This window comes from Chiloscyllium plagiosum, unplaced genomic scaffold, assembly GCF_037043375.1.
Source record: "Chiloscyllium plagiosum isolate Xiang-an unplaced genomic scaffold, Cpla_swu_hap1 HiC_scaffold_27, whole genome shotgun sequence".
Classification (NCBI taxonomy): domain Eukaryota; kingdom Metazoa; phylum Chordata; class Chondrichthyes; order Orectolobiformes; family Hemiscylliidae; genus Chiloscyllium; species Chiloscyllium plagiosum.
The window spans coordinates 82,703,084-82,727,203 of record NW_028270165.1 but is presented as its reverse complement, the minus strand read 5'-3'; the positions used below and the strand labels follow the sequence as shown (position 1 = coordinate 82,727,203).

Genomic DNA, 24,120 nt, shown 5'->3' with positions numbered 1-24,120 from the left:
GCCTTTTCCGCGGACAGCAAGGAACATGCGCAGTGATTTGTTGACACTGATAAACATGCGTAGTGCCTTACTGACACCGTAAAGCATACGCAGTATGCTCCGTAGAGATGCTGCTGTTACTGACAGTTGTGTCCAAATGTCAATAGGAGAAAAAGAGGGTCGATCCACAATTTTTTTCCTTTTGCATTCTGTCTGGCTGCTCAACATTTTTATGCCTTTTCCTCAGGGTAGTGGAAGGGGCGAATCCAGAACTAGAAGCATCGGTTTAGGGTGAGGGGGGGGAAGATTTATGAGGGACCGAAGGGGCGACTTTTCACACAGAGGGTGGTGTGTGTTTGGAATGAGCTGCCGGAGGAAGTCGTGGTAGCTGGTACAATTACAACATTCAAAAGGCATCTGGATAGAAGGGTTTAGAGGGATATCGGCCAAATTAGGATATCTGGTCGGCCTGCAATGAAGGTTTTGTTTCCGTGCTTTACAACTCTAATTCACAAGGGGGACCAATTTCACGTGACTAGGTGTAGGCCATTCACCCCTTACACCCTGTCCTGAGCTATAGCTTAACTGCGCATATTTCACTGCAAGTTTCAGAACGATTTCAGGAGCTCTTTTTAAAAAAAATGTACGTGCTTTCAGACTTTAACGATGTTTCTAAATATAACATTTTAGCAATTCTCACTTTTAAAGATTAACCATTTCTCGTCCCTCCGGTCTCCCAGGTAGAGTCATCACATATATTTTGTCTCTCTCTCTCTCACTCTCTTCTTAGAAGGGCTTGATACAGCGACCAAAGAGGGCTCAAGGCACGAGAAAGGACAGGGGATGGGTTTGTGGGCTGGGGAGAAAAGAGGCAGAATGGACAGGGGAGCAGAGGGTGGGGGTAGAGAAAGACGGTGAGGGGGTGGGACAGAGGATGGCAGGACAGAGAATGTGAGAGGGGCCACAGAGGAAGAATGGGGGAGGCAGAGTGTTGGGAAGGAATGAGAGAGAATAGTGTGGGGTGCAGAGTGTGAGGAGAGAGCGAATGGTTGGGGGTGCAGAGCGTGGGGGGAGAGAGAGAATGGATGGGGTGCACTGGGTGGGGAGAGAAAGGACAGGGCCAGAAGATGGGGAGATAGAATGGACCGGGTGTTCGGGGTAGAGAGGAATAATGGACAAGAAGCTGGGGATAGAGAGAGAATAGACTTGGAGTGCATTGGGTGGCAGGTGGGACTGGACAGGGGATGCTGTGGAATGTGGGGGTCAATGGACAGAGAGCGCTGGGGGTTGTTGGGGAAATAGACAGGGGGCACTGAGGTGACGGGAAATTGACAGGGGGTGCTATAGGTCACATGGATGAATGGACGGGGCACTGTGGGTGGCGGGGCAGAAAGGACAGGGGATGCTGTTTGTGGCAGAGCAGAATAGATAGGAGGCGCTGTAGGTGGCATGGGGGGCAATGGACCGGGAGAGCTTTGGGTGCCGTGGGTGATTGACGGGGGGAACTGGACAGAGGGTGCTTTGGGTGGCATAGGGAATGGATGGGGGCGTTGTAGGTGGCATGGAGAATGGACGGGGCTGCAGTGGGTGCCAGAGGGAATGGCCGGCAGCGCTGTGTGTGGTGGGGTGGAAGGGACAGGAGGTGTTGTGGGTGGCGTTGGGGAATAGACAGGGGACGCTGTGTGTGGCGGGGGGGAAGAGACAGGCGGCACTGCGGGTGACAGTCTTGAATAGACAGGTGGTGCTGTCACAGAGTGGCAGGGATGTGGATTAAGGGACTTAAAGGGCAAGCTTTTCATGCAGACGGTTGTGTAGGTGTAGAACAAGCTGCCAGGGGAAGTTGTGGAGTTGGGTACAATTACAACGTTTAAAAGGTGCCTGGATGAATAATTTGGGTTGAGAAGGATCTGGGCCAAATACTGGAAATTCGGATTGGGTCAGATCTTGGACAATTGGTCAGCGTGGATGTGTTGAACTGAAGGGTCTGTTTCCATGCAGTGTCACTCTATAAATTGATTATTGTTATGATCAAAACCAGACCTTTTTTTTTACTGAAAATCGTCCTGCTGGATTTTTTTTTTTACTGCACCCAGTTTCAGGAGATTTGTGGTGGGTAAAAGTGGTGCAAGTCCCCAATCCTGGAAATTCTGGAAAATATAAAGGGGTTATTAAAAATACTTTAACTTTGGGAATACTAGGTCTTGTGGAAATAGTCTATTTGTCAAATATTTTCATCTGTCCATCTTCTACAAGGCACAAGTCAGCAATGTAATGGAATACTCTCCCATCAGCTTGGATGGCTGCAGCTTCAACAGTTTTCAAGCAAAGACTTGATACCATCCAGGACAAAATAACCTGCTCGATTGGCGCGATGTCCACATACATTCATTTCCTCTGCTTCACTGTTCAGAAGCAGTAGTGTGTACTATCTACAAGATGCACTGCAGAAATTCACCAAAGATTCTTCGAAAATAGCTTCCAAACCAACAACTACTTCCATCTAGAAGGACCAGGACAACAGATACTTGGGAACACAAGCTCTTGCAAGTACCCCTCCAAGCCACTCACCATCTTGACTTGGAAACGTACCGCTATTCTTTCAGTGTTGCTGGGTGTAAATCCTGGAATTCCCTCCCTAAGGGCATTGTGGGTCATCATACAACATATAGACTTCAGCAGTTGAAGAAGGCAGCCCACCACCACCACAAGGGGAATAAAATACTGGCCAGCCAGCAACGCCCATTTACCACGAGTAACTTTTATTAATCGTTGAAACAGAGCGTTGAATTGTGCAAACTAAAGAAAAATTAACGTTAAGGAGGAACAGATGGAGGGCATTGATTCGGTCCTTATTTGAGGACAGATAAGGAGCAATATACTGGCACTGAATTGGAAATAGAGTTTAGAGTTAAACACCTATAGTATTTCATTCAGTGTATCATTTAAAATCGATTAAAGGTTGGCTCCTAACGTGTACTTCAATATCACGTGAATAGTACGATTAAGACGGCATGTGGGAAACTTCATTTCACCTCGTTACTGGCGGCTATATCTCCCACAATCCCATGCGCTGCAGAACCCGCTCTGTCGGTCGCAGGCAGTGCGCATGTGTGAGATCGGAATGTGGCCCGTCCACATTGTTCTGATGGACGGCAGACCAACCTATGATCCTGATGAAGGGCTTCTGCTCAAAATGTCGATTTTCCTCCTCCTCGGAAGCTGCCTGATCTGCTGTGCTTTTCAAGCACCATTCTAATCTAGACTCTGATCTCCAGCATCTACTGTCCTCACTTTCGCCTTCGCCAACCTTTGTGAAACCCTGGAGGACCGGAAAGAGTCTGGTCCTCCTGCCAATCAGAGTCTGGTCCTCCTGCCAATCAGAGTCTGGTCCTCCTGCCAATCAGAGTCTGGTCCTCCTGCCAATCAGAGTCTGGTCCTCCTGCCAATCAGAGTCTGGTCCTCCTGCCAATCAGAGTCTGGTCCTCCTGCCAATCAGAGTCTGGTCCTCCTGCCAATCAAAGAGTGTTCTAGCTAGGAGGATAAAGAACTGGTTGAGCAACAAGAGATAGACAGTCATAGTTGAAGGGAGTTTCTTGAAATGGAGAAAGGTGACCAGTTCCACAGGGATCAGGGCTCTGGAAGAGAGCACTGCTGGTATGATTAGCACATTTGCAGATGACACAACGATTGGCGGAGTAGCGGAAAGCATAAGGGATTGTCAAAGAATACAGGAGAATATAGATAGACGAGAGAGTTAGGCAGAGAAGTGGCAGATGGAGTTCAATCCAGGCAAATATGAGGTGATGCATTTTGGCTAGTCTAATTCTAGAGCAAATTATACAGTGAACAGAAGAGCCTAGGGAAAAGTTGATGAGCAGAGAGATCTGGGAGTGCAGGTCCATTGTCCCCTGAAGGTTGCTGCACAGGTGGATAGAGTGGTCAAGAAGGCATATGATATGCTTGCCTTCATCAGACAGGGTGTTGAATATAAGAGCTGGCAGGTCATGTTAAAAGTTTAAACGATGTTGGTTCGACTGCTTTGAGAATATTGTGTACAGTTCTGGTCGCCACATTATCAAAATGATGTGGACAATTTGGAGAGGGTGCAGAGAAGGTTTGAGGATGTTGCCTTGTATGGAAGGTGCTAGCTATGAAGAAAGGTTGAGTAGGTTAGGTTTGTTTTCATTAGAAAAAAGGAGATTGAGGGGGGACCTGATTGAGGTTTACAAAATGATGAACGATATAGACAGGGTAGATAGAGATGAGCTTTCTTTCCCAGGATGAAAGATTCAATAACGAGAGGTGAAAAGTTTTTAAGGGTGGTGGGTGTCTGGAATGCATTGCCAGCAGAGGTAGTAGAGGCAGGCACGGTAAATTCATTTAAAATGCACCTGGACAGATGCATGAGTAGGTGGGGAACAGAGTGATACAGATGCTTAGGAATTGGGCAACAGGTTTAGACAGACAGAAGATTTGGATTTGCTCAGGCTTGGACAGCTGAAGGGCATATTCCTGGACTATAAAATTTCTTTGTTCTATCTGTGAGCACAACACCCTCTTTTCTCACCCTCCCCTCCTTTTCTATTTGTCATCCTCGGGTTCAACTGTTGGTTTGTTGCAGCTGGAGGGAAAGCAAGTCAATCCAGAGGAGGGGACAGTCTCTGGAAAATGTTGGTCTCGATCTGTGTCTATTAAAGACATTGACAGGCTTTGTTTCCTCAACTTGACACATTTATTTGTCTCGTAAAAAGGATGGCCTCTTGATCTGCAGTCAGAAAAGATACAAGAATGTAGGTAAAAACTATGACTGCAGATGCTGGAAACCAGAGTCCAGATTAGAGTGGTGCTGGAAAAGCACAGCAGGTCAGGCAGCATCTGAGGAGCAGGAAAATCAACGTTATTCCTGATCAAGGGCTTTTGCCCAAAACGTCGATTTACCTGCTCCTCGGATGCTGCCTGACCTGCTTTGCTTTTCCAGCACCACTCTAACATAGATACAAGAATATTGGATCTACATGAGAAACGGCACTGGTCAGGGGTGAGATTCCCTCTGAGAGTTCTTTGTGAGAGCTTTTTGACTTGATTTATTGCCATATGTCCCACATTGAGTTGGTGGAGTTGTGGGTAGTGTGGAGGGCTGATCTAGTTTGCAATTAGACATTGACAAGATGCAGAACTGGGCTGATAAATGGCAGATGGAGTTCAACGTGGGAAAATGTGAAGTTATTCACTTTGGAAGGTCGTATTTGAATGCAGAATACAGGGTTAAAGGCAAGATTCTTGGCAGTGTAGAGGAACAGAGAGATCTTGGGGTCCATGTCCACTGATTCCTCAAAGTTGCCATGCAGATTGATAGGGCTGTTATGAAGGCGTATGGTATGTTGGCTTTCATTAGCAGGAGGACTTCGTGTAAATGCTATGAGGCTATTCTGCAGCTCCGTAGAATCCTGTATAGACCACACTTGCAATATTGTGTTCAGTTCTGGTTGGCTCATTGTCGGAAAGATGTGGATGTTTAGAGAGGATGCAGAAGAGATTTACCAGGATGCTGACTGCGCTGGAGGGCATGTCTTATGAAAAAAGGTTGAGGGAGCTAAAGCTTTTCTCATTGGAGCGAAAAAGGATGGAGGTGACTTGATAGAGGTGTACAAGATGTTGAGAGGCATAGATAGAGTGGATAGCCTTGGCAGAAATGCCCTTACTAGAGGGAATAAGTTTCAGGTTATTGGAGGAAGGTTCAGGGGAGATGTTAGAGAAGGTTCTTTACTCAGTGAATGGTGGGTGCATGGAATACACTGCCAGCGGCTATAGTACAATCAGATACATTAGGGACATTTAACCAACTCTTGTATAGGCACGTGGAAGTTAGTACAATGAAGGATATGTAGGTTAGTTTGATCTAAGAGTAGGATAAAGGGTCGGCACTACGTCGAGGGCTAAAGGGCCTATACTGTGTTGTATTGTTCTATGTACCTAAGTACAGTCAAAAGTTTTGATTTGTGAGCAGTACAGTCAGATCCTAGCAAACAAGGACATGCAGGTCATACTGTGCTTAGACAGAGCGAGGCGTGTAGGATTATGGCTGCACAGAAGGTGCACAAAAGCAAGGTCAACATCAGATTTCAAATTAATGAGTTACATTCAACAGTCTAATAATGGCAGGGAAGAAGCTATTCTCAAACTTTTGGTTCGTATGTTCAAGCTTCTGTATCTTCTGCCTGACAGAAGAGGGTGTAGGAGATCATTCCTGGGTGCCAGGGCGGGGGTGGCTGCGGGAATAATGTTGGCAGCCTTTCCACGACAATGAGAAGTGAAGATGAATTCCATGGATGGAAGGTTGGCTTCCAGGATGGACGGTACTGTGCACACAACCTTCTGTAGTTTCTTCTGGTCCTGGGCAGAGCAGTTGCCGTTGCAGGCCGTGATGCACCCAGACACAATGCTTTCTATGGTGCATCTGTAAATGTTGGTGAGGATCCTTATGGTAATGCTGAATTTTTAAGCCTCATGTGGAAGAAAATGCATTGTTGTGCCTTCTTGACTGTTACATGGGTAGGTTTGGATATTCAGCCGCTCCTTTCTCATTCTTATTAACTCCTTCACTTGAAGTAGTCACACAGTCAGTTTCATACCTGGTGCTAATATGTTTTGAAGGATTTCTTCAGGAGGATGAAATATTACAAGCGGCAAAGATAGTGTACATACATAATATGAAGTCTTTAAACTTATAGAGTCATAGAGATGTATAGCATGGAAACAGACCCTTCGGTCCAACCCATCTATGCCGACCAAATATCCCAACCCAATCGAGCACCACCTGCTAGCACCAGGCCCATATCCCTCCAAACCCTTTCTATTCATATAGCCATCCAAAAGGCGCTTAAATGTTGCAATTGTACCAGCTTCCACCACTTCCTCTGGCAGCTCATTCCATACACGTACCACCCTCTGTGTGAAAAAGTTGCCCCTTAGGTCTCTTTTATATCTTTTCCCTCTCACCCTAAGCCTATGCCCTCTAGTTTTGGACTCCCTGACGGAGGATTGTTCCATTCCTGGTCGGGGTGGTGGTGCGGGGCGGCGAATGGGGATGAAAAGGATGCTGTCACTCATGGGGGTGGGGGTGGAAGTGAGGAAGAATCATCCCATGGACATGGGAAAAGGAGAATTGTACAGTCCAGACAGGGAGGGTTGTTTCATTCATGGCGGATGTGGGTAGGGGAGAACTTTACCATTGACAGTTGGAAGGATTGTACCATTCGGAGACGGGAGAATTGCACCCTACATGGGTGAGGGAGGAAAGGAGTGTACCATTGAGAGGGAAGAATTGCATCATTCATGGGGAGGGGTAGAAAGGATAGGATGATTTTACCATTCGGGATTGGGGGGGGGGGGGGTGAGGTGCAGAGGGGAAGGAGAGGATTGTACCATTCACGTCGGGGGATGTGGATTGTACCGTTCACAGAGAATTATTTATTTTTATTTTCCAGAATTTCCAGGATACAGGACATGTGCCAATTTCACTCACCACAAATCTCCTGAAACTGAGTGCTCTAAAAAAATCCAACAGGAAGATTATCAGCAAAAAGGCCTGCTTTCAGTCATAGAGTGAGAAACATCGAGTCACACTGCACAGAAACAGACCCTTTGGATCAACTCATTCATGCTGACCAGATGTCCCAAACTGACCCAGTCCCAAGTTCCAGCATTTGGCCCAAATCCATCTACACTCAAACTAGTCATCCATTCACCTTTTAAATATTGTAATTGGACCACCCACCATCACTTCGTCTGGCAGCTCATCCCATACAAGCACCACCCTCTGTGTCCAAACATTGCCCTTTCGGTCCTTTTTTAATCTTTTGCCCTCTCACCTTCAACCTATGCCTTCTAGTTTTTGACTCCCTCATCCTGGGAAATAAGACCTTGGCTATTCGTCCTATCTGTGACGCTCATGATTTTAGAAACCTCTAATAACGTTACTACTCAGACTACGACGCTCCAGGTTTTAAAAAGCCCCAGCCTCTCCCTACAACTCAAAACCACCAGTCCCAGCAACATCCCTGTAAATCTTACTGCTTCACCATTCAATCATGGCCGGTATGCTCCTCACCCCCATTTTCCTGCCTTCTCCCCATAACTCTTCAACCCATCACCAATTAAAAACCTATTCCACACCTCTTCAAATTTATTCACTGTCCCAGCTTCCACCACTTTGGGGGAGCGAATTCCACAGATTCACAACCCTTTGGGAGAAGTAGTTTCACGCAACACTGTTTTAAATTTGCTCCCCCTTGTCCTAGTCTGTGACCTCTCCTAGAATGCCCAAGAGGGTGCGTCCATTCCATGTCTACTTTATCCATACCTTTTATCATCTTGAATACTTCAATTTGATCTGCTCTCATTCTTCTAAATTCTCAAAAGTATCAGTCTAAACTGTTCAATTTCTCTTCATTCAACAACCTTTATGGGCGGCACGGTGCGCCAGAGACCCGGGTTCAATTCCCGCCTCAGGCGACTGATTGTGTGGAGTTTGCACGTTCTCCCCGTGTCTGCGTGGGTTTCCTCCCACAGTACAAAGATGTGCAGGGTCAGGTGAATTGGCCATAATAAATTGCCCGTAGTGTTAGGTTAGGGGTATGGGTGGGTTGCGCTTCGGCGGGTCGGTGTGGACTTGTTGGGCCGAAGGGCCTGTTTCCACACTAATGTAATCTAATCTATAAAAAAAGACCTCCTCATCTGTGGGATCAATCTAGTGGACCTCCTGTCAACTACATCTTTTCTGAAGTAAGGGTTTCAGAACTCGGCAAATCCTTCAGGTGTGGTTTCAGCAATACCATGTACAGTTGCAGCAACACTTCCTTAACCTTATATCCTATTCCTTTACCTGTAAAACCCAACATTCCATTCGCTATCTTTATTATCTACTGTACCTGCATGCTAGTTTTCTGTGACTCATGAACGAGGATACCCAGATCCCTGTGCATCAGATCACGCCAAAGCCTCTCACCACTTAGATAATAGGTCTCCTTCCTGTTTTTGTGACCAAAATGCATGACCTCACACTTATCTACCAAACTCCATCTGCCAAATTTTGGCTCACTCTCCTAACCTATCTATATCTAGTAGATTAGATTAGATTACTTACAGTGTGGAAACAGGCCCTTCGGCCCAACAAGTCCACACCGACCCGCCGAAGCGTAACCCACCCATACCCCTACACCCACCCCTTACCTAACACTACGGGCAATTTAGCATGGCCAATTCACCTGACCTGCACATCTTTGGACTGTAGGAGGAAACCGGAGCACCCGGAGGAAACCCACGCAGACAAGGGGAGAACGTGCAAACTCCACACAGTCAGTCGCCTGAGGCGGGAATTGAACCCGGGTCTTTGGCGCTGTGAGGCAGCAGTGCTAACCACTGTGCCACCATGCCGCCCACGGAAATAAGGTTCTTATTTCCTCAATGCAATTTACCATCCTGCCTATTTTGTGTCATCTGCAAATTAGGCTATAGTGCCTTTTATCCCTGTATGTAGATTGTAAATAGTTGGGCTCCAAGGACCCAACCCTGTGGCACATCAATAGTTACATCTTGCCATCCAGAATAAAAAAGCCATCGATTCAGACTGTCTGTCTCCTCCCCATCAGCTTGTCACCTATTCAAGCAGATAAATCAACCCTAATCCCATATGATCCCACCTGTGAATTGACCTTTTGAGTGGCACTTTCACAAATGCCTTCTGGAAGGCCAGATATATTACATCTACAGGATCCCCATTATCCAATTCACTTGTTATATCTTCGAAGAACTTAGTCAAACCTGATTTGCCCTTCATAAAACCATGCTGACTCTGATGGGTGGAGTTTTGAATTTCCAAACGTCCTGATATTGCTTCCTTTATAATTGATACGAATACCTTCCCAACATCAGATACTATACTAACTGGTCTGCAATTTCCTATATATTGCCTCCCTCCCTTTTTAAATACAGATGTTACATTAGCATTTTTCCAATCAACTGGAAACATAAGATCATAAGATATCGGAGCAGAAATCAGGCCATTCAGCCTATCAAGTCTGCTCCACCATTCAGCCATGGCTGATCAGTTTCTCAACTCCATTCTCCCGCTTTCTCTCCGTAACCTTTGTTCACATTGTCAACCAAGAATCGACCTATCTCAGTCTTAAATACACTCAATTAGTCTTTCTCATGTCCAGGGAATTTTGGAATGTTGGAATTAATGTTTCTACTATTTCCGCCATTACTTCCTTTCGTACCCTAAAATGTAGGCCATCAGGCCCAGTGAACTTGTCTACCCTTAATCCTCCTCGTGCACCTATCAACGTTGATTGTTTAAGTGCTACGCTTTCTATGGCTTCTGCCTTGGCTGTTCAAATAGGACTGGTACTGCTGTCCTCCAAGGTGAAAACTGAGGAAAAGTATTAATTAAGAAGCTTGCCATTTCAGTATTCCCCCGATTAACTCACCGGTTTCATCTTCCAAGGGACCAACATTTACTCTGTTCCCTTTAGCATACGACTAGAAGCGTTTGCTTTTCTTTTTGATATTTTGTGCTAGGTTTCTTTGGTAATTTACTTTACCTACTTTTATTCATTTTATTAGTATCCCATTGTTTATGTCTGAAAGTTTCCCAATGTTTCAGCTTTCCAGACGTCTGGAATACCATTTCTGTACAGGCTGAAAATTGAAAACATACTTTTGTTCAAACTGAACATAAACCCACCTATCAGGTGGCTGGGGGCGGGCAAACCTATCGCCCCGCTCCCATTGTTTTCAAATTCTTGGAAGACTCGTCCAATCACGTCCCTTCAGCTGGTGATGCCATCACCCTTATTCTCAATCCCCCACCACCAAACGCGTCTCGTGTCCGGGGATCCTTCTTCAGAACAGGACCAGGTTTCAGGAACATCCCGGGGAGGTCGCCAGGCCCGAGCGCCAAGACCTGGCTCCTGCCCCCGGGGTGAGGAGACAGTGAGACAGGGTAGGATTGGGAACCGCGGGAGGAGGGAGACTGGGGAGTTTATAAACTCCGAGGGGGAGGCCTCAGGCCGCGAATAAAAGCCCCACAGGTCAAGTATTTATTGGAGAAGGAGATCTCGGGTTGCCCGGGTAACCGGCCGCCATCTTTGTGAGGGTAAGGCGCATGTTGTCTTGGGGTGGGCGGCCATCTTGGTGAAGGCACCATCCACGGTCATTTCCGGGAGAGAACTCCAACCTCGTGACAGCCTTTGTGTCAACTAGAATTTCCTCATTTCACTTTGAGAGACCTGGCGCTGAGTTTGGTATATCTGCCCTTAACACCGGAAAAGGGAGTGAGAGAGAGATCCTGAATTTGAGTTGAATGTGATAACTTGTGGCGCTGGACAAGAAAGTGGTGATCGCAGTGACCTGGAGAGTATTGACGTGTTGATGGTTTCAGTTTGGAGACTGGAGAAAAGGGAGAACACCAGGAGTGGAAGAAAGACATGAGGAAGTGGATGTGAATTTCAATGCAGGAGGAGAGACAATGTGTAGGATTGAAATTTTTAATACTTCCAGCTAGTAGAGAAGATAAGTGTTCTGTGGAAAGTAGAACTGTCCCCTGAGCTTTTAATCTTGTACTCACAGTGACGTCTTTTGTACATTTTGTTTAGTGGATGTCACAAGTTTCAGATGGGAAATTCAAGACAAACATCATAGAGTCATAGAGATGTACAGCACAGAAACAGACCATTCAATGCAACCCATCCATGCCAACCAGATATTCCAACCTAATCTTGTCCCACTTGCCAGCACCCAGCCCATATATTTCCAAACCCTTTGTATTCATATACCTATCCAGATGCCTTTTAAGTGTTGCAATTTCACCAGCCACCACTACTTCCTCTGGAAGCTCATTCCATACATGCAACACCCTCTGTTCGAAAAAGTTACCCCTTGGGACTCTTTTATATCTTTTCCCGCTCACTCTAAACGTATGCCTTCACCTCCGGGAAAAGACTTTATCTATTTATCCTATCCATGACCCTCATGATTTTATAAACTTCTATAAGGTCATTGCTCAGACTCCGACTCTCCAAGAAAACAGCACCAGTCTGTTTGACTTCTCCCTGTGGCTTAAATCCTCCAACCCTAGCAACATCCTTCTGATAGTAAAGAGACTAGAATTGCATGCAATATTCCAAAAGTGGCCTAACCAATGTCCTGAACAGCTGCAAAATGACTTCCCAAATCCTGTACTCAATGCTCTGACCAATAAAGGAAAGAATACCAAATGCCACCTTCACTATCCTAAATACCTGTGACTTTACTTCCAAGGAGCTATGAACCTGCACTCCATGGTCTGGTTGTTCAGTAACACTCCCCAGGACCTTCCTGTTAAGTGTGTAAGCCCTGCTAAGATCAGCCCAAGGTTTGACAATTGGATGACTTATCTCAGTCCATACCCTGGAGTTCGGATTATCAGGTGCTGGGGCTTTGTAAACTTTTAATCCCATCAATTTCCCCAACAACTATTCAGTTCTGCTCTCGATGGACCATGTGTTCCCCAAAATTTTGGGGATGTTACTTGTGTCCTGCTTTGATGATACAAGCAACATGTGTGGTTAATTGGTCTGCCATCTCTTTGATCCACATGAGAACTTTGCCTGTTCTCATTTGTAATTATTTTCACTAATCCTTTTTTTTTTTGTCTTTACATACCCCATTTTCCCCTTTTTAATCAATCTTTTTGCTGAAACCAGAAGTGCTCCCAGTCTTCAGATCTGGATCCAGTACGATCCATGATGTCCCTTGTTAGCCGTGGCTGGACCACCTTTTGTATTTTATTTTGCCAGACAGGAAGGGACAACTATTGCAGTTCCTCCAGGTGCTATTTAAATGTTTGTCATTTTTTTTTTAATAATGTTCCCTCATTTGTTGTGGCCTGTTTGTGCCTTTGCCATTGTAATTTTCTCGCTTTAGATTTAAGTCCCCAATCACAGAATCAACTCTGTTCCTCTCCACCTTAATGGAAAGTTCTCTCTCTGTTTTTCACTCTTCCGTAAGGGGCCTCTCTCAGCTACGTTGCAAATTATTTCCTTCTCGGTGAAGGAATTAGCATTTTGGAACTAAATTACCATTGCCCAACAGCCACTTTTGGAATGTTGCATGCAATTCTGGTCTCCCTCCTATTGGAAAGATGTTGTGAGACTTGAAAGGGTTCAGAAAAGATTTACAAGAATATTACCAGGGTTGAGAGATTTGAGCTATAGGGAGAGGTTGAATAGGTTAGGGCTGTTTTCCTTGGAGTGTGAGAGGCTGAGGGGTGGCCTTATAGATGTTTATAAAATCATGAGGGGCATGGATAAGGTAAATAGACCATCTCTTTTCCTGGGGATAGGGGAGTCCGAAGTGAGAGGGTCATCGGTTCACCATTGGGGGATGTGGAGGGGGATGGTGGGTGGGGGGGTAGCGAGATTAAAAGGGAGCAAAAGGGCAACTTTTTCATTCAGAGGGTGGTGCATGAAAGGAATGAGCTGTCAGAGGAAGTGATGCAGGCTGGTACAATTACAATATTGAAAAGGCATCTGAATGAGGAAAACGAATAAGAAGGGCTTAAAGGGTTATCGGCTAAGGTGCTGGCAAATGGGACTAATTGATTTAGGATATATTTTCTGTACGGATGAGTTGGTCTGAAGGGTCTGTTTCTGTGCTGTATATCTCCATGACCCTGGCTTTCCAACAATGCTCGCCATGTCTGTATGTTTAGTTTCTCTCGAGTGTTGGTGTTATTGCCTTGATGTCTCACCTCCTCCACACCCACCCTTTTTTTTTTACTGGGGATGTTAACAATTTAATGTCTGGTTCTTCATCAAGAAGCTGCATTGCTGGTTCACCCCGAATTGACACACCCTTTTGTGTTTGCTTCCCAAAATCAGACCTGATCATTCTCAGCAGTACCATGGTGTTGTGAAATATATTAACTGTTGGATGGGGTTATCCAAATTCAGAGATGCCAGTTTTGACGTTTTTTGTTTTTTCTGTCTGAGATCCTGAATCAGCATCTTCAGGAGAATTAGTTCAAGCAGAGTGAGAACACAGGGAGTGGGAGAGTGGGATTGTGCTTTCAATTTTGTGGAATAACAAAAGCAAAAAATGTTCCTCAAAGTAGAATTGCATATTCTGAATTTCTACCCTGGACTGACAATGCTCTGACCTTGTGCTGTATAAAAAGCAGCTACTTTTTCTATGCCTTTTTGCTGGGAGGATCTGAAGCTGTAGTAAAGTTGGGTTGCAATAAAGATTACCTGAACTTACCACCAGTCTCAGACTCATGGAAGCTTTGAGCTGCAACAGGTTTTTGTTTTAAAACTGCTCATTTCTTTCAGCCTCCTGCACTAAGTTTCCAATGTTGTGTATCAGTTGCAGCAGTGAATGAGTAGCCAGTATGGTTAGACATTTTCCAGGAGTGCAGGTACTGCGTTATGTCGTCAGCATTGTAAGGTTTATAGACCGCACCAGGTGTGGGCTGTGTTCACTGGAAACAATGTGGAGGAGCCGATGTTGGACTGGGGTGGATACAGTTAAAAATCACACAAAACCAGGTTATAGTCTAACAGGTTTATTGGGAAGCACTAGCTTTTGGAGTGCTGCTCCTTCAGGTAGCTGTGGAGCAGGATCATAAGACACAGATTTTATAGAAAAGATCAGTGTCGTACAACCGGGCTATATTGAACAACCCTAGATTGCGGTTTAGTCTTTAATCTTTTAGAATGGGTTTTGGTTCATTAATATGTAAAGCCCAGAAGTACTTTTAAGTCAGGTTCTCGAGATGACTTAAGGTTTTATAAAAATCGGTGACATCACAGCTCAGTACATGAACGGTGTGAGGTTAGAGTCTGAAGATTGTCTGTATCCCAATCAGACTGGTTCCATTTCCAAAGTAGGAAGTTTTAAAATATTACAATTTTAAAAATTATTAAAATATTGACTACCTACAGATTGTGCTTTTTGATCAAAATTGAATGTATCAGCAAATGCAAATTTATCCCATAGACGAGTGTGTGTGTGTGTGAGAGTTTGCATAAGAGCGTTTGCCTTTGTGCATGTTTGGTAATGCAAGAGTGTGATGGAGTATAAGCTTGTGAAGGTGTGAATATTGGGTGGTGGGAGTGTGTCTCTGAGAGAGATCATGCGTATGAGAGAGGTATAGATAAAAGCGAGGAGTGCATTTTGCTACAAAAACAAAGGGCAGGACTTGTACAGTTACTGGTAGGGCCCTGGATCATGTTGTAGAACAGAGACATGGGGCGTGGTTTAAGTACATAGTTCTTTGAAAGTTGCATCACTGATAGACAGGGTGGTTAAGACATTTAGCACACTTGCCTTCACTGTTCACACCATTGAATATTGGAGTTGGGATATCACGTTGAGGTTGTATAGGATATTGGTGAGGCAACTTTTAGAATGCTGAGTACAGTTCTGTTCGCCCTGTTATAGGAAGAACACTGTTAGATAGGGTTTGGAAAAGATGTACCAGGACGTTGTCAGGACTGGATGGTTTGAGTTAGGAGAGCCAGGGACGTTTTTCACTGGAGCATAGGAGGTTGAGGGGTGACCTTATTGAAACTTGTAAAATCATGAGGGGTATAGGTACGGTAACTAGCAAAAATAATGAGGAGCCACGGAGGAAAATAAATTGTGGGTCTACCCTTTTTTTTAATCTATTGGCATTTGGACCCTTAAAATTTGTCAGTAATAGCAGCATTTTCACAGAGCATACTGCACAGGCTCCTCGGTGTCAGCAAGAACGGCGCTTGTTATTTTTGTCAGCTAAAAAATGCGCATGCTCCTAGTTTCCGCTGAAATGGGGCGCGACATTTAGCCATTGGGGCATTCCTGGAGGACCAGAAGCTTGGTAGTCATCCTGCCAATCAGAACATCCCCTATTGTCTGAATGTGGAAGTTGTCCTGCACCTCTCTCTCTGAATGAAGATTAAGTTTCACCCCAGACTGCAACTTCCTTCCTCTGTCCACTTTTCTCATGCCCTTTTCTTCATTGTGGGCTTAAATTGCTGACTTGTAGCAACTGAAAGGAAACGGATTGAATCCAGGAAGGAGCAGACTCAGGAAATGTTGGTCCAGGACTGTCTGAATTGGCAAACACATGGCAAATCCAATACTTCAATGTGAAGTTATATCCTTTGCTGTGGGGGAAGAAAAAAACAAAGAAGGGGCATTGTTTAAATGGTGATATTGGGATGTGGGTGAAGGTGAGGACTGCAGGTGTTGAAGATCAGAGTCAAAAAGTGTGACACTGGAAAAGCACAGCAGGCCAGGCAGCTTCCAAGGAGCAGGAGAGTTGATGTTTTGGGTACGAGTCTTTCGTCAGGAATGATGTGTGGATGTACAAAGGGGCATCAGCATCCTTCTATGCCAGTCAATGCCAGTTGTCAGACAGGTGTAGTAAGCAATCAGCAAGGCAAGTGGTATATCAGCAAGAGGAATTGAGTTCAGAAGTGGGGATGTCTTTGTGCAGATAGGAGGTCATTAAATATATTCAAAGCTGAGTTTATCTGACTTTTGAACAACAAAGAAGTGGATGGTTGTGGGGGAAGGAAATAAAATGGTTTAAGACCAGTACAGAACAGTTAGAGTCAAACAGCACAGAAACAGACCCTTGAGTCCAATGAGTCCATGCTGACTATATTCACAAACTAAACTAGTCCCACCTGGTTTCATCCATATTCCTCCAAACTCTTCCTATTCATGTACTTATCAAAATGTCTTTTAAATATTGTTACTCTACCTGCATCCACCATTTCCTCATTCCACACACAAACCACTCTCTTAAAAGAAAAAGGTTTTCCTCATGTCTTTTTAAAATCTTTCTCCACTCACCTTAAAAATTTGCTCCTCATTTTGAAACAACACTTGCCATTCAACTCATCCATACCCCTCATGATTTTATAATCCTCTAAAAAGGTCACCTCTCAACCTCCTGTGCTCCAGTGAAAAATTCCCAACTTATCCACCTAGATGTAGGTAGATCCATATCCAGTTATGATCTGTTCGATGCTGGTGCAGGTTTGAAAGACCAAATGGCATACTCCTGCCCCCAATTCTGTGTCCAGGACAGTAAGAAACTGGAAGACAGGAGCAGAAATTAGGTCAGTCAGCCCATCAGGTCTGCTGTTACCATTCAAATGTGTCTGATAAGTTTGTTAACCCTATTCTCCCACTTTCTCCCGGGACCCCTCGATACTCCAGAATCTATTTGTCTCAGTCTTAAATATCCTCATTGACTTGGCCTCCATAGCCTTGTGTGTCAAGGAATTCCATAGATTCACTGCTCTCTGGCTGAAGATGTTTCTCCTTGAATCCGTTCTAAAAGGTCTTCTCTTTTCTTTAAGACTGTGCCCTCTGGACCCAGTCTCTCCTGCCATTGGAAACAGCTTCCCAACATCCACTCTGTCCAAGCCGTTCAGTATTCTGTATGTTTCAATTGGATCCCCTCTGAGTGTGGGCCTGTTAATCAGCATGAATCAGACCCTTTAGGATGAGATATAGCAGGGATTAGATTCAGCAAAGTGGGAATGGAGGGAGAGTGTGTGGATTGGAGATTTTCAGCTTCTCTGGAATAAGAGGAAATAAATATAAATTAGAATTGATCAGATGTGCTGAGGAATGGCAGATGGTGTTTAATTTAGAGAAATGTGTGGTTTGCATTTTGGTCAAGCAATCGATGCTTCCACACTCTGGGTATTCTCTGAAAGGAAGGAATTTTGCAAACTGCGTAGGGCGGCCGCCATCCGGAGCAAGCGCAGTGCGGCACTGGTGACGTCACAACACGGAAGTGGCCATGTCCGTTTCAGAGTGAAACTCACTTCCTCCCTCTAAGCAACTCTTCATTCTGGAGGGGATCTGTTCACTTGTAGCAACTGGAGTGAACCCAGGGAGGGAGCAGATACTGCAAATTCAAGGTGAGGAGAGCCGGATGGAGGGTGGGAGGTGCTGTTTTCCCCAGCGTGCCAGAGACTGGGGGGGCGGGTCAACCAGAAAGATTACTTATAAAATCGAGGGGCGGGGATTGAGTAAATAGACAACGTGGTTTCCTTGGGATGGGGGAGTCCAGAACTGGAGGTTAATAAGTTTAGGCTGAGGACGGGGATGGGAGTGGTGAAGATTTAAGAGACCTAAGGGGTATTGTTTTCACGCAGAGGGTGGTGCGTGTATGGAATGAGGTGCCAGAGGAAGTGATGCAGGCTGGTACAATTGTAACATTGAAAAGGCATTTGGATGGTATATGAATAGGAAGGGTTCAGATGGATATGGGCCAAGTGCTGGCAAATGTGACTACCTTAATTTAGAATGTCTGATCAGCACGGAAGAGTTTGCTCTAAGTATCTGTTTCTGTGCTGTATATCTCTGTGAATCTGACTTTCCACAAACATTTGCCACGTCTTTGTTTGGTTTCTCTCTGGTGTTGGTCTTAATACCTTGATGCCTCACTTTCTCCCCCGTTCCTGGGTACGTTAACCATTTTGTGTCTGGCTGTTCCTCAAGAAGCTGCTTTGCAGGTTCACCCTGAATTGAGGCACTTTTTAAAAAATTTCTTCCCAAAATCAGACCTGCTCACTCTCGGCACTATCCCAATATTGTGATAGATATTAACTCAGGTGGAGGTATCCAAAATTCAGAGGGATGTCGGTCCTGACGTTTTTGCTTTTCTGCCCTGTGAGATCCTGAATCAGCACCTTCAGGAGAATTAGAGTGGAGTGAGAACAGAGGGGGAGAGAGTGGGATAGTGCTTTCAATTTTGTGGAATAACAAAAGAAAAGAATATTCCACAGAGTAGAAATTCAGAACAACCAATTCTACCCTGGACTGACATTGATGTTTGTGATCTCTTTTTAGAATATTGGAGATCTGAAGACGGAAGTTTCAAAATCAACAGATGAAGGGCTCGTGCCTGAAATATTGACTCTCCTGCTCTTCAGATGCTGCCTGACCTGTGCTTTTCCAGCGCTGCACTTTTCGACTCTGACTCTCCAGTGTCTGCAGTCCTCACTTTGACGTCAATGTCTGACAGTCACTCATTCCATCTGGACCACAATGATTTTCAACTATGATTCTGTGAAAAGGAGCAAAGTATTTTCATTGTTGTTTCAGTACGTTTTCAGCAGCAGTGGGACTGGATGAGCCACTGTACTGTTGCAGTGGACTGTGGAGCCTGAAACAATAATACGGCTTGGAAAGAGGATATCAAGGCGGGTAGAAGCTCTACACACATTTGTGTGCGGCTGAAGCTTCGGCCATGGAGAAACCCGGGGAATCCTGCCCTGTGGAGAAACTGTGGAGGTGTGGCGACTGCGGGAAAGGTTTCTGTGTCCCCTCTGCCTTGGAGACCCATCGGTGCATCCACACAGGCCTCCACCCTTCAGATCCACCAACAAGTCCACACGGAGGAGAGGCCCTTTAGCTGTCCTGAGTGCGGGAAGGGCTTCAGCCATTCCTCCAATCTGACACACCGGTGGGTCCACACGGGGAGAGGCCCTTCCCCTGCCCCGAGTGCAGGAAGGCCTTCAGCAATTCTTCCCATCTGCTGAGGCACTGGCGGATCCACAATGTTGAGAGGCCATTTGCCAGCCCCTAGTGTGGGTGGAGGTTTTTGTTGACCTGCAACTTGTGGGGGCACCAGTGCTCCCAACCAATTGGATTACACCGGTGAAGCTGTTGTGGGTCACCCCCAGGACTGAAACTCCCGCCTGTTCTGGCAGTGGAGAGTCAGTGAGCTATTTTTGTTTCCTGCTGGACTTCCCTCCGTCCAACTTTGCTTCCAGTGGGAGCTGCAGCATGTTGAGCCCAGAAGCTACTCTTTTTTTTTTCTGTCCAGTTAAAGAATTGTTGGCTTTTTCTGGGAATGAGTCGCAGTCTGTAAGAAGTAGTTGAATGCATCGGGACAACCATTCACATTCAGCAGTGACTTTGAAATTAGATATACGGTTATGTGCGTGTGAACGACTCATCGTCCAAAAATTGCACAAAAGCTTGGAAATCAATTGTTGGAAACTGGTTGAATTGGTAATTTCTTTATTTTCTTTTTTAATTTACCCCTTAAGTCTCTGTCTGTGAGATGGTGGGGGCATGATCATTGCTATTAATTAAATTATCTTGTTTAACTTTGCCTGAGTAAAGTTGCAGTATTTATAATTGTTAATTTTTATTTAAATTATAGTTTTGGTGTGCAAAATCTGTTCTTCAAGTCTGACTAGGAAGAGCTGAGAAATTCTGAGGGACATTGTGTGTTTTAATTTAATTGTGCTGTGAATCTGGTGATAATGACAATCGTTTGTATTGGCTTGCTTACCCTTGCCTTCACCCTAACTACTCACTGTGGTAGTGAGTTCCACAGTCTCACCACAATCTTGAAGTTTCTCATGAAATCCTCAGTACAGACTTGGAAAGGAAAATGTTGACGAGCAGAATATAAGGTGCTATCTGCAAAAAGCCAGGAAGAATTCGGCAAAGTAAAACTTTGACAATGAAGAGACAAATAAGGAACTTTGACAACAATGCAGAGATCACAAGTCAGTGTTCAAGGTAACAGTCATGACAAAAAAATGTACTCTATAGACATTGGATATTGTAATTAGGCAAATGTCGAGATGCTGTCGTTGGTTAAATCCAATAAGGTAAGACAAATAAAATAACCAGAACTACTAATCGTAATTGGATGTGGATTTCCCTACGGAGAAAGTGAGGACTGCAGATGCTGGAGTACCAGAGTTGAAAAATGTCATGCTGGAAAAACACAGCAGACCAGGCAGCATCCGAGGAGCAGGAGAAGGGCTTAAGCCCTTCCTGAAGAAGGGCTTATGCCTGAAACGTCGATTCTCCTGCTCCTTGGATGCTGCCTGGCCTGCTGTGTTTTTCCAGCACGACATTTATCGACTGTGGATTTCCCTAAGACAAGTGTATACTGTTGATTTGGTATAGGTAAGCTGCTCTTAAAATAATTGAACAGTATATCAAACAGATGTAGTTGATCATCTGGGGGGTTTGTTGCCAACTTATGGAAGTGGCTCTGCAGGCTTGAATAAAAGCAGTGTACGAAAAGTGTCCACGTATCATCTGGTAAGTTACAGGCTCCAGGCAGTTCTAGAATCCCGACCAGCGTGCAATAGGTCGTTCAGCCCATCAAGTTGACACTGACCATCCATTCCAACTACCCTATTCTGGTAACCCTTCATTTCCCATGGCCAATCCACCCTAATCCGGATATCATTTGGACTGTGGGAGGAAGCCCTCACAGACACAGGGAGAATGTGCAAACACCACACAAACAGTTGGCTGAGGGTGGAATCAAACCTGGGGCCCTGATGCTGTGAGGCAGCAGTGCTAACCATTGAGCCACCACCCTGTGCAGCTCTGAGGGAGTGAATTTCAAAGACTCGTAACCTTTGAGAGAAAAGCAAAACTTTTCCATCTTAAATGAGAGGCCACTTATTTGTTAACTGTGTCCACTCATTTCTAGTCTCTGCCACAAAGGGATTTATACATTCACATTAAGTCCTCTCGGGATGTTATACATCTCCATCAGATCATCTAATTCTTCGAAGCTCAAACTGATACAAGCCGAGCCCAATATCCCCTTGACCCCGATAAGCTAAGTAATGCAGCGACCCTTGACCTCACTGACATGACACAGGATGCCTTCAATCTAAGTTGACCTTTACCCTCTAACATCTTGACTCCAGGCCAGCATGTGGTCAGCTACAACTCAGCTCTGACGGGAACAGATGAACTGATCAGACAGCGGTAAGGTGGACACTACATCCCCAGAGAAACCTATTCGAGTGTGAAAGTTGTTCAGCTCACATTCGGATTGTTGCAGGGACAATATCTCCTGTCATTTAAAAGTCTTTGATCCCAATAAAGTTCTGGTTCTGTTGCACGTTGTGTGTTTTATCGATCTGTGTTTCACTCGATTTTCTGTTCCTGTCATTCCCATTAGGAAGTGTGAATTCAGTACCAGATAATAGTCTCACTTCTGAATTATCATTGAGGATTGGTGTAGAACATACCAAGTGTCAGTCAGAATGGAAGGAGCTGTACTCTTTATTTAACCCTCTGCTGTCTCTGTCCTGGGAGTGTTTGAATGGGAACGTTAGAGGGAGTTTTACTCTGTATCTAACCCAATGATGTGTCTTTCTTGGCACTGTTTGTTTGGGACAGTGTCATGGTTGCTTCACTTTCAACTGAAAAGAGTAGAGGAGGCTGTATTCTGATTGTATTCCTATGCTGTCCCTGTCCTGGGAGTTTTAGATGGGACAGAGTGCTGATGGAGAGAGCTGTTCCATCTGTCATGAAGACCTCTGTAATTGCAATGAATGCAGACTTGGCTGTGGGAGTGGAGGGTACTTTTACTTGAACACACCCGTCTTGGGCTTTGCTCTGCTGATCAAGACCATCTCAGACACCTTCATTCTCTTTTCCAACCAACCACAGGATGGTTAAGGATGGGTAAAAATGCTGGCATTGCCAGCGGTGCCTACACCCCAAGAACGAATAAATACGTTTTGTTTAAAAGTTACACTTATATTCCAAACCCTCTGATTACTTACATCTGAAAATTCATATTTGATTGCAATATCGTTTTAAAACATGGGAATGTGGCAACCGTAGAAATATAACGAGCAACAAATTGAGCAGGTAACAGGTAATGAGCAGGATGGTAATTTGGACCAGAATGCTGAGTCAGCCTGACCCATGGCTGAGAGAGTTCACCCAGATGTTGCAGTTACAACTTCCCCAAAAATATGTCCCTGATGTAAGATCATTCAATGACTTGAAGAGCTAACTGTTTCTATCTCCATAGCTGCTGCCAGACTTGCTGAGTAATTCCAGCCCTTCTGCTTTACCCTTTTATGGGATTTGAGCTTCCCTAAGTCAGTGTAATGAAGAACTGCAGATACTGGAGATCTGAAATACACAAAGGCAGAAATTGCTGGAGAAACTCAGCAGGATTAGTAGCATGTATTGAGAAAGAATCAGAGTTAGCATTTTGAGTGCATTTTGACCCTTCTTCACAGCTGTTCTGGACTTAGGACAGGATATTGACTCAGTTTCTTTCTCACTCCACCAGTGTTGCCTGACTGGCTGGCTGAGTTTTTCCAGCAATTTCTGTTTTTGACTCTTTCACAACGTTGATGTTTTTTGCCCATCCTTAATTGCAAGGTGTCTTGCTTGTGCCATTTCAGAGAGCAGTTTAAGAGTCATCCACATTGCTGTGGGTCTGCAATCACATGTAAGCCAGACCAGGTAAAGATGGCAGTTTCCTTCCTGAAAGGACATGGTTTTTTATGACGATTGACATCAGTGCCATCGACACCATGCTGAGACTAACTTTGTGTTCCACATTTATTCGTTGGTTTATTCAAATTTCACCACTTGCTGTGATGGGATTTGATCCCATGTCCCTGGATTACTCACCCAGTGACATTACGACTATGCTGTTGTTTCCTGTACTTTACTATTTTGCGTTTACTGTTTCTGTCTTTGGCCTCTGATGTTTGGGAAATGAACCTGTTTAAAGAGCTGCCCTAAACCTGCCCTTTGACCAAGTCTTTCGTCACCTGTCGTTATCTGTGCTCCGGTATTGTAATTTTAGAAAATAATTCTTCTTATTTTCACATGAAGCACTTTGAGGCAGTTGACTATACCACAGATGTTATTTGAATGCAGCTTGTATCCCTATCTTAACATCTGGAACTAGGGAGTCATATGTTAAAAGTGTGAGGTTGCACATTTAAGACAGAAATGAGATTTCTTTTCTCTCTGAGGGTTGTGTGTCTTCCACAAAAGGCAGTGGATTCAGTATCTTTAAGGCAGAGATAGATAGGTTCTTGCTAACCAAGTGGGTGACAGATTGTCGGGGATGTGGAGGAATGTAGAGCTGAGGTTGTATTCAGATCAGCCATGATCATATTGAATGTTGCAGCAGGCTCGAAGGGCCGAGTGGCCTACTCCTGTCCCTTTGTCTGTGTCTCCCCTCTTATTATATCCTTGAACTGGGTCCTTCCTTTCCAATATTGCCTCTTGTAGACAGTTAATTGCTGTGTTTCTTATATCAATTTTGTTCCTTCTTGCTCAGTG

The 24,120-nt window shown here is 44.8% G+C and overlaps 1 protein-coding gene and 1 long non-coding RNA gene across 2 annotated transcripts in view; both read left to right on the top strand.

Moving 5' to 3' along the window:
• LOC148144728 (uncharacterized) overlaps positions 1–24,120 on the top strand; it is a 159,255-nt gene that overhangs the window by 127,880 nt on the left and 7,255 nt on the right. The window lies entirely within an intron of this gene.
• LOC148144729 (uncharacterized) lies at positions 17,811–20,149 on the top strand. The gene is made up of 2 exons (XR_015751590.1): positions 17,811–17,945; positions 18,880–20,149. It is a non-coding gene; the product is annotated as an uncharacterized LOC148144729 (long non-coding RNA).